This window comes from Panicum virgatum, chromosome 8N (assembly GCF_016808335.1).
Source record: "Panicum virgatum strain AP13 chromosome 8N, P.virgatum_v5, whole genome shotgun sequence".
Taxonomy (NCBI): domain Eukaryota; kingdom Viridiplantae; phylum Streptophyta; class Magnoliopsida; order Poales; family Poaceae; genus Panicum; species Panicum virgatum.
In genome coordinates this window covers 24,824,709-24,835,770 of record NC_053152.1, presented here as the reverse complement: position 1 = coordinate 24,835,770, position 11,062 = coordinate 24,824,709, and the positions used below count along the sequence as shown (strand labels likewise).

General features: G+C 42.4%; 1 pseudogene; it reads right to left on the bottom strand.

Moving 5' to 3' along the window:
- Nucleotides 1-1,242: 1,242 nt before the first annotated feature.
- On the bottom strand, nucleotides 1,243-9,418 carry LOC120685371 (annotated as a pseudogene).
- Between the last annotated feature and the right edge of the window lie 1,644 nt (nucleotides 9,419-11,062).

Sequence of the window (11,062 nt, the reverse complement as noted above, 5' to 3'; positions counted from 1 at the left end):
GCGATCAAGATCAACCCAAACGGGTGCGAGGACAAGACGGTGCACATCGGCACCTCGCTCTTCGTCAAATAGGAAAGCGCGCTAGTCGACTTCTTCCACGTCAATAGAGACATCTTTGAGTGGAAGCCTTCGGATATGTCAGGCATCCCGAGGGAAGTTGCCGAGCACTCCTTGAACATCAAGCTGACCTCCAGGGCGGTGAACAGAGACTACGCCGCTTCGACGAGGAGAAGCGTAGGGCCATAGGCGAGGAGATAGCGAAACTCCTCGGTGCGGGCTTCATCAAGGAAGACTACCACCCCCGAGTGGTTGGCGAACCCTGTTCTTGTGCGAAAGAAGAGCGGGGAAGTGGAGGATGTGTGTTGACTACACAAGTCTCAACAAGGCGTGCCCAAAGGACCCGTTTCCTTTGCCCCGCATAGACCAGATGGTCGATTCCACATCCAGGTGTGAAGCCCTCTCCATCCTTGATGCCTACTCTGGCTATCACTAGATCATGATGAAAAAGTCCGACCAGCTCGCCACCTCATTTATCACTCCTTACGGCTCGTACTGTTACGTTATGATGCCCTTTGGACTGAAGAACACTGGTGCAACGTATCAGCGCTGCATGCTCAGATGCTTTGGCAAACTCATTGGGTGGACCGTTGAGGCCTACATGGACGACATCGTAGTCAAGTCCAGGAAGACCGACGACCTAGTGGCCGACCTTGAGGGGACTTTCGCTCGGCTACGGGCAGATATGGTAAGCTTAATCCCGAGAAATGCGTTTTTGGGGTTCGGGGGGGGGGGGGGGGGGGGGGGGGTTGCTACTAGGATTCATCGTATTTAAGCGTGCCATCGAAGCCACCCCGGACAAGATCGAGCGTGCCATCGAAGCCAACCCGAACAAGATCGAGGCCATCCGCACGATGGGTCCAATCCGGAACCTCAAGAGGGTCCAGCGAGTGACGGGATGTCTTGCGGCCCTGAGTTGCTTCATTTCGCAGCTCAGCGAACACACCCTTCCTCTCTACCGGCTCCTAAAGAAGACCGAGCACTTCGCTTGGACGCTGGAAGTTACCAATCATCATAGCACTTCGCTTCTGATGATTGGTAACTAACTATTTGGTTCGGAAACAGCTTTTATAATCTACAAATTTGTTGGACTTGATAAATATAATCAAGTGTATAATGATGATCAAATGTTTACACCAGAGATCAATATTCACGTTCAAAACGGAGACCATTAACTCGACTATATGCAGGATGGTGGGACACAGTTACATAGCTAGAGCATCCAACGGCGACCAGACGCCTGAACACACTTGTGTTAAAGAAAGGTTCCTAACACAACATAGTGAAGTAAAAAGGAAGTAATATGAAACTAAAAGCCTCAGGAGAATGCTAAAGCCCCAATGTCCAAAATGGAGGCTTGTGCAGAGCACCAGATGCAAAAAGTAACCATATAGAGATTACTCGACCAGCGTGCTAAACATTCATAAGGTCTAATAGACTTGTTTTGCCAGACAAAAGAGCAAAACAGTTGCAACTAGATACAAACGGATGATAAAACATTCATGCATATTTAGCTCTACTGGGCTATGATTGCACACCTAGTTAACTTTAGTTTGAAAGTTTCGTCCGGGCAAGCAGCATATTTACACTTCAGAGATATAGCTTCAGGCTTCAAGCTCCTCATCTGTGGCTGCGGCAATCTCCTCTGATGCATTCTTATCCAGGTTAACACCCTCCTCGTGTCTATCTAGTTGGGATCCATTTTGCATTATCTTTTCTCTTAGCATGATCCATTTTGCATTATCTTTTCTCTTAGCATCATCATCAAATCTTCCTGGACATCTCCATTCTCAGCAAGATAACGTTTGATGCCATCTTTGCCTTGGAAAGTTTGCCCATTCATATGATAGAACACGCCTGATTTTGTTATAAACTTGTGCTTGCAACCTAACTCAATGAGCTCTGATTCACGGCTCAAGCCCTTGCCAAACACAAGCTCAAGCTGTACAATCTTAAATGGAGGAGCATGTTTGTTCTTCACAATCTTGACTTGAATTTGCGCACCAATAGCCTGTTATGTGGGAACTGGGTTAGGGGACAGCTTATACTATTCTCAAAGGTAAATACCAACAACGCCATAACCACATGATTGGCTCAATCGAGTAACAATATATTTCGTAAGTACTCCCAATTCCTGTATTTCTACCATTCTAAAATTAATTTAGCTGGCCATAACCATGTTCGGTAATTTCACCATAAAATAATATTACTAGATGCCCTATTAGCAAGTCTAAAAATATTTCCTAAATTCGAAATTAAGCACTATGTTGCATCTGTAGCAAAAGAACACAACGCACTGAACAAGGTTCAAATAGAACCATGGTGCTTTACCTCTTCACACTTTTTTATAAGACCTATCCTTTTGGTGTTGATGCGAACAGAAGCATAAAATTTCAAGGCATTTCCTCCACAAGTTATTTCTGCTGGTACTCCAAACCCACTAAATGTGCTCAGCTTTGATCTTACCTGTACACATGCCCAGAAATAAATTTTTATCACAGACAAATATGGGAAACAAAGGACACCATATTAAACAAATGAGCACATTTGAGAGGACTGGAGGAATGTTGAACAGGAGGTATTTTGGTAAAAAACTATTAAGGAACTACACATTTAAGAATCAATTTCACAACAAATATCCAAACTCAAAGCACAACAAATAGCTTGTAATTTATATTTTACATTCTTAATTTAGTATGACCCAAAACATCACTTATTTGTAACTGGAGGGAATAGTTCCTGGCTATTTAGCAATATGGTTGCCTAATAGTTATCTTTTTTTTTTGCTGCTGATCATTACACTGTTATTCTGTTAAAACATGACACCAGTGGCTTACTGGCTGTTAGAATGGAAAAATAGAGTACATGCTCTAGATAGCAGTATGCCCTGGAACACTAGTTGTGTGTTTAAAACATAAAAATTAGAATGGCTTAAAATTTCGGGACTGAAAAAAATAGAGTAGCATCCAATTGGTGTAATTGACACTATTAAATATTGAGCAAGGATTGTATTCAAGATTCTAGAGTAACTTTATTCAGTATAAACAGAGGCATGCACATAAGTTATGGAAACAATTCATCAGTAACATTTTGCTCATCAAGAAGCTTGTTTCATTAATACTAGCTCAGAGTAAAAAAATAGCAAACCTGATTAATAAATAACAGGATTGTCCTAGAGCGAGAGAGTGAATGGCTCAACTTGCGAAGAGCTTGACTCATGAGCCTTGCTTGAAGTGCAACGTGTGCATCTCCCATCTCACCATCCAGCTCAGTTTTGGGGACAAGTGCTGCTACCTGTACATATAGTTATGCTGTGAGTGTCAGCAGTAAACAACAGCATTAAGTTATTTTCATAGGTAGTACACAATTCTAGAGATTATCAAGTGTGACAACAAAGAGCATTGAAGTTATATGACAAGAAAGAGCATTGAAGTTGCATGGCAACAAAGAGCATTGAAGTTATTAGCTACAGAAGTCAGTAGGAAGATATGTTTTTGAATTATTATTACTTAAGATCAAAACTGTGTACTTCAGATCCTATCAGTATCTCCCAAGAACTGGAACGCGACGCATTAGGCAAAGGCAAAGCATTGAGTGCTGAAGGTACTAACATTCTACGTACACTGTCCACAACCACAACATCAATAGAACCGCTTCGAATTAGGATGTCAGCAAGGCCAAGAGCCTGTTCACCACAGTCAGGTTGAGATAGTAACATGTGTTCTGCCTTCACACCTATAGATTCTGCTAAGGCTGGATCCAGAGCATGCTCAGCATCAATAAAAGCACAGTTTCCTGAAATAACATAAAACAATGTCCTGAAATCCAAGCATGATATACAAAACATATCCCAATGAAGCATGCAGGAAATTTTAAGTGTTCATGCAGCACCCCTCTTTTTTTTTGAGGGGGGGGGGGGGGCATTAATTGTCACTATAAAATATATGGTGCCATCTCTCCATCAAAGCTTAGAGAAAACTAAGAAACACGCTGTCTATGTATCTCTATGGAACCTCATAAGCTATCAATTCTTGTATGGGAAAAAAAATCTGGTGATTAAATCCAGTTTTTCACTGTTTAGATTATATGCTATTTGAATGGAACAATATGCACAATACTTTCTTTTTCAATACAGGTGCATAACAGAAGTAATTAATTATGTTAAAATATATTTGCAACCATATCTGTAACGAATTTGCATAGCGCGCATGTGTGAATAGCTTATTTATTAAACTACAAGAAGAAAAAAAGTACATATGGAATCCCTGTTGATTTGGTTATGTGTCAGTACAGAGCAAATAGTGGAATTTCTTATTATCTCATTATCTGTATAGTGAAGCAAATTATAAGGATATTATTAAGTTATCATGGTATAATAGATATTGCCAGAATCTCATTAACTGGAGTGGTAAAAATTTTACCTACATCTTCAGCAATCACATTGAAAAACAATGCAATTTTACATAATCTTCCTCGAAAGAGGTCTGTTTCCACATGCATGCTAGATAATATATGGTGTTACTACATGAATGGAGTACTACAAATGCTGAAATGCCCATTCAACATCATTCCTAGATGTGCAATGACCGTCAAAAGTGCTGCACTTGTCCTTTCATAATTCATAGCAATTATCTCTAATAAAAGAGATCATATGATATAGAACAATTGAGAAATCGCCTGTAGTAAATTACTTATTCACAAGGCATTCTATACTAAATTATAAACACATATGAACCCCTTATTGTTTCCCCGCCTTTGTTTTTGTAGTTTTGGAGTCGAAGAGATCTTCATGGTGAAAGATTGTTAGCAACAGATGCTAACACAGATGACCCAGCCATTAGCCCCCAATACTGGTTGTATTACATTTCTTACCATTCATAATAACTTAAGAAGTATGCCCCAGCCAAAAGAGACAAACTCTAGTAAAGGGCAATAATTTGTTTCAGGGTAAGCACTTCACACAAGATCAGATGTCAGGAAAGCTAACTTACCTCCATTCTTCTGTGCTTCAGCTATGACATGAAGTGCTAAAGTTGTTTTCCCTTAAGCCTCTGGACCATAAATTTCAACAACCCTTCCCTGCTCATATATGTACAAGATAAATGTAAAATTTATGAATGTAAAGAAAAGAGCATAAGTAAATGCAAAATAAATCCTATTTGTGATAAAGGAAAAAACTTCGGAATTTTACCACTTAACCAACAGCAGAAGTAACAATGTGAATGTCCTTTGCTAGCTGATCATTAACCTTGATTTAACATTCTTCTCTATGTATGATTTGACTTACATATTAACTTAGTGATATCTAGCTGGTGGTGCAATCACCACAAGCGTCAGACAAATCACATTATCAACAATAGGTCAGTGAAATGGCAAATGTAAATCATGCAGTAATTATATCCTGTATCCCAGGTCCTACTCTTAACCAGTAACTACCTATAACTAAACCTTATTCTCTGTGTGCTTAAACTTACATCTCAATTTAGCGAGTTTGCAGGTTGCTGTGAAATTACAACTTATTGTATAACACAAGCGTAGCAACATGATGAATTAGGCCAGTACACTGGCAAGTCATCATCTAATAACAAGGCCTTTCTCCGAAATTTCTGAATGGCAAATAATTATGCAGATAAAATAATTAGCATCAGCAGCTGACCTTTGGAAGTCCACCAATTCCTAAAGCTGTGTCCAAGGCAAAGGATCCCGTGGATATGACAGGAACTTCTTTATGACCGTAAGCATGATTTAACCACATTATTGACTCCTCACCAAATGCAGATGTAATTTGGTCAAGAGCTTGCTGTAGCGCAAAGTCACTTTGCTTCATATTTTTGTCGCCATAATCATGTTCTTCTGCTTTTTTTTGTTCCCTCCCTAACAAGTAGATAATAAAACATTGTGTCAGTGGAAAATTCCTGACTGAAATAATCAGTAAAGCCAATGAAAACTTGACACGACATAATCTTTGTTCTCTTAAACAGAGGTTCGTGTTATCAAGAATCCACCGGCAAACACAAGCATCATAGAAAATTAAATTTGACAGGATATAGAAGGTTGGAAAGCAATAAATATCAGTCCACCACCAGCATTGCAAAGTATAAACAGAGATGTACATTCAAGAGAAATTGCACAGCAAATTATGTTGGCCCAAAGAAATAGTAACTAAAATTTTAATCAACAATTACAGATTTTCCAACTTTGCCCAATTTTTATGCCTGATTCTGAATAGCATTTCCACACCTCGGGGAGGCTTTGAAGAGGATGAAGGGAGATAAAGCGATGGGCCCTGATGGTATCCCCATTGAGGTGTGGAGATGCCTAGGAGATAGAGCAATAGTATGGTTAACTAAGCTTTTTAATCTCATTTTTCGGTCAAACAAGATGCCGGAAGAATGGAGGAGAAGTATATTAGTACCTATCTTCAAAAACAAGGGCGATGTCCAAAGTTGTATTAACTACCGTGAGATTAAGCTGATGAGCCATACGATGAAGCTTTGAGAGAGGGTTATCGAGCATCGCCTAAGAAGAGTGACAAGTGTGACCCAAAACCAATTTGGGTTCATGCCTGGAAGGTCAACCATGGAGGCGATTTTCTTAATACGACAATTGATGGAGAGATATAGGGAACAGAAGAAGGACTTGCACATGGTCTTCATTGACCTTGAGAAGGCATATGACAAAGTACCGAGAAATGTCATGTGGTTGGCTTTGGAGAAGCACAAAGTCCCAACTAAGTACATTACCCTCATTAAGGATATGTACAAGGATGCGACGGCGTTTGTCCGGACATGTGATGGCAACACCACTGATTTTCCTATTAACATAGGCCTACACCAGGGGTCAGCATTGAGCCCTTATTTATTTGCTTTAGTGATGGATGAGGTCACAAGAGATATACAAGGTGAGATCCCTTGGTGTATTCTCTTTGCTGATGATGTGGTGCTAGTTGACGAGAGTAGGGCAGGGGTTAATAGGAAGTTAGAGCTGTGGAGACGCACGTTAGAGTCGAAAGGGTTCAGACTTAGTAGGACCAAGACTGAGTACATGATGTGCGATTTCAGCGCGACTAGGCATGAGGGGGGAGACGTTAGTTTAGATGGGCAAGTGGTGGTCCAGAAGGATACTTTTCGGTATTTAGGATCGGTGCTACAAAAGGATGGCGACATTGATGAAGATGTTAGACATAGAATTTCAGCTGGCTGGTTGAAATGGCGGCAAGCTTCTGGCATCCTTTGTGACAAGAGGGTGCCACAAAAGCTAAAAGGCAAATTCTATAGGACAGCAATTCGTCCGGCGATGTTATACGATGCTGAATGTTGGCCTACAAAAAGGCGACATGTCCAGCAAATGAGTGTAGCAGAGATGCGGATGTTGCGGTGGTTTTGCGGGCACACAAGGAGGGATAGAGTCCGGAACGAAGTTATTCGGGATAGGGTCGGGGTGGCATCAATTGAGGAGAAACTTACCCAGCATTGGCTGAGATGGTTTGGACATGTCCAACGAAGGCCTCCTGAGGCGCCGGTGCGTAATGGGGTTCTTGAGCGGGTCGATAATGTAAAGAGGGGTAGAGGTAGACCTAAACTGATGTGGGATGAGTCGGTTAAGAGAGACCTTAAGGATTGGAATATCTCTAAAGAGATAGCTTTGGATAGGAGCGCTTGGAGACTAGCTATCAATATGCCTGAACCTTGAACTTATTTCTTTCGGGTTTCATCTCTAGCCTACCCCAACTTGCTTGGGAAAAAAAGGCTATGTTGTTATTGTTGTTGTTGTTGTTGTTGATTCTGAATAGCATTTATGTGTCATCCATACAAGACATGTTACAAAATTCATTTCAGGTCACCTAAAACCTACAGGCAGTGTCCTTATACTACGGTACTATCACAAGATAATTTTGTTCATTCTCAAACATACCAAAACATTTTACTCAAAGAATGGTGCAAAAGCGTTGCGGAAAAAATGTCATGTAATTCAACATCTTGTTTACATCAGTTAACATAATAATATGATACAAAAATATTACAGGTGGAAGAGAAGGGATTCAGAAATGTATCAAACTGAAAGTCACATCACTATTTTAGCAAGGAAAAAAGTAACATATACACACCTTCTGCAGACAAGCTCTGTAGATGAACTGTACATGACATATTTTGATTGCGGCATACCTGAAAAACAGTAAGAAGATGATGAATTAGGTACAAATTGGACATTACTTTCATTAACCAATAGTTCTTCTGCTTGTTCAAAATTTGGCTGAAAGTGTTGGATTACATATCCAGTTTTTCACAAATTAGCAAAAAAAATAGGATTACATTTGCCTCACCTTTGCAAATAAGAAGCAGGGATGACCACACTTATGAAAGAGTAACTACTTAAATCCGATGATAGTCGTGATATAAACAGAATGTAGTAAAAATCAAGAACTATAGGATTAATCATGGATCAAAGGGAAATGATTAATCTCTATCTCTACTAATTCTAAAGCAAGCAATGATTCCCTGATCCATCAATCGGAATCCTAATCTCTATTTCTACTATTTCTGAAACAAGCAACATGTATGGATTAATCTTCAGCTGTAGCAAAGCACATGCATTTTTGCTAGTACAGGGCTATTGGTAGAGCAGCACATGGTGATTTCAGGACCACAAAGTTCAAGTTAACACAACCACAACACGACAAACAGCACGAATGGAATAGCACAATACTGTACCAAAATATAAATATAGAGTGTACACTGAGTTTGAAATCAACTACATACTACAATGATGCTCGCCACTGTCACTGCTATCCTAGTTTCGACATGTGAGTACAGGGTTCACGGTCCATAACCACATGGTACCAAATGCCAATTTAACACATGCTGCACACAACCGTGTCTGGGACCTATCTAACTGAGGAGGTTCCAATTTCAAATAAACGCCACCAGTATAGAACTCCATCCATCAACGCACTTTGCCTTAACCGAAGCAACCAAACACGCAAACCTAACGATGCCTGTGAATCCCCAACCCAACTCAGAAGGGAAACGGGCGCCCAATTCGACGACAGCGACGAGGAATTGGACCCAGCCCCCCATATGTACTTGATTCGAATCCAAAATCGAATCATCTGGGTTCGATACCCATGGTTAGGGATTGAAACTCAAAGAAAAGGGAAGGGTCGGGTTGGGGTTTAGGAGCTGAAGGCGGAGGAAACGAACCAGCGCGGAGGATGCGGACGAAGGGGAACGGGCGGAGAGGAGTCGGCGGAGGAGGGGCTGGCCGCGCCGGAGAACACTCGCCATGGCTCCTGCAGCTTTAGCGGATGTGCTGGTGGCGCCAGGAACAAACAAGTCGCACCCAAAAACAATTGCTGTACTGAGGAATTTCGATACTAGGGCTCACCTCTTTTCACATTAAATTCACAAGTCTTTTAAAATATAATACTGGCCGTGCGAATTTTTTCGAAATGAGGGATTTCGGTTTTTTTATTTCACAAATTTCGTTAATGTTTCTCTTTTCCTAGGCACATGAAATACCCATTTTACCCTTGATCGGATTGGATTGATGTGCAGTCTCGTTCTTCTTTCCCCTGCTCACGTCTTGCCTTAATCTGTTCTCTGCCGTTTTCTTCCCTCTCTTCTCCCACGGAGCAACCAGGACCGGAGCGCCGCCGCCCGCCGGCCGCCGCGACCCCCGCCCGCCGGGCCTGCTGCTGGAGCACCCCCTGCCACTGCAGGTTCTTGCCGCCCGCCGTCTGCTAGAGCACACCCTGCTACTGCAGGCCATGTTGCACAAATCGAGCTCCGGGGGAGGGGGGATCGTGCGGTCATGGCCGTTGCCATCTTCCTCTGCGGCACGGCGTTCGTGACCAGCAACTCAAGGTGTGCCTTGATTGCTAACAAAAGAAAAAATGTGACCATTCATAATGCCCTGCAACCACATCTCTACAGGATGGGGTACGCCTTCTCCAGGGACCGCCCGCCTGCCCGCCGGCGCCGACGCCGGCGCTCCTGCAACTGGCGGTCCGAGGGCTGGCGGCCTACTGGGGGCGGCGACGAGTAAGCCTGCAGGCCTACAGGGGTGGCAGGATGAACGGGAGAGACAGAGAGAGCACGGGAGAGAAGGATTCGATCTGGATCAGGGGTAAAATGGGGATTTCATGTGCTCAAGAAAATGAAATCTTTAACAAAAATCGAGAAAAAGAGTCGAAATTCCTCGTTTTGAAAGAATTCGCACGCTGAGTGTCATATTTGAAAGGCTTATGTATTTAATGTCAAAAGAGGTGAGGCCTGCGAATTTGATGTCAAATATCGAAATTCCTCTGCTGTATTGCTGTTGGCAGCCAAAATTGCACGGCCGACCGATCTGACCGGTCGGCGGCTCTGTGTAATTCGAGTCTGGTTAGATTTTTTTGTAGAGTCTGTTTGTAATCCGATTAGGAAGTGATACGTCCTCCCCGGCCTATAAATATAAAGGCCACGGCCGATTGAGATCCTACTACCCAATCGAATCAATCAATTTACACTTTTTCTATTTTTTCTCAAACCCTAGCTTTTCCAATCTCGTGCTTTTCTTTGCTCGTCTCTATGGCGTTCAATGACGTCTTGGGTGGCCTGTTGATTCCAAGACAACCTAGATCTGCGAGCTCCAACGAGGTCCCTCCCGTGATTGCGGCTCTTGGTCTTCGCGAAGCTCTCTGCGCCCGACTGGTCTGATCGGTTGGCACGACCAGTCTGAACGGTCACCGGTGTGCTTCGTCAGGTTCTGATTGTTGCGATCCGCGCGTTCTAGTGCTTGTGTATTGGCCAATTTTGCGTCAACATACTTTTTGGCGACTCCGCTGGAGACAGATCTGTATTCATCGGACACAATGACTGGTGGATAGTTAACCCCTCCAAGATAGATCTCACTCTAGTTGATGTCAAGTATGAGGACATATCTGAAGAGAGCCGCAAACAATTCGAGGCTACGCTCCAGAAGGAGCAGGAAGAGGCCAAGAAGAGGTTGCTTGCATGCTATGGGA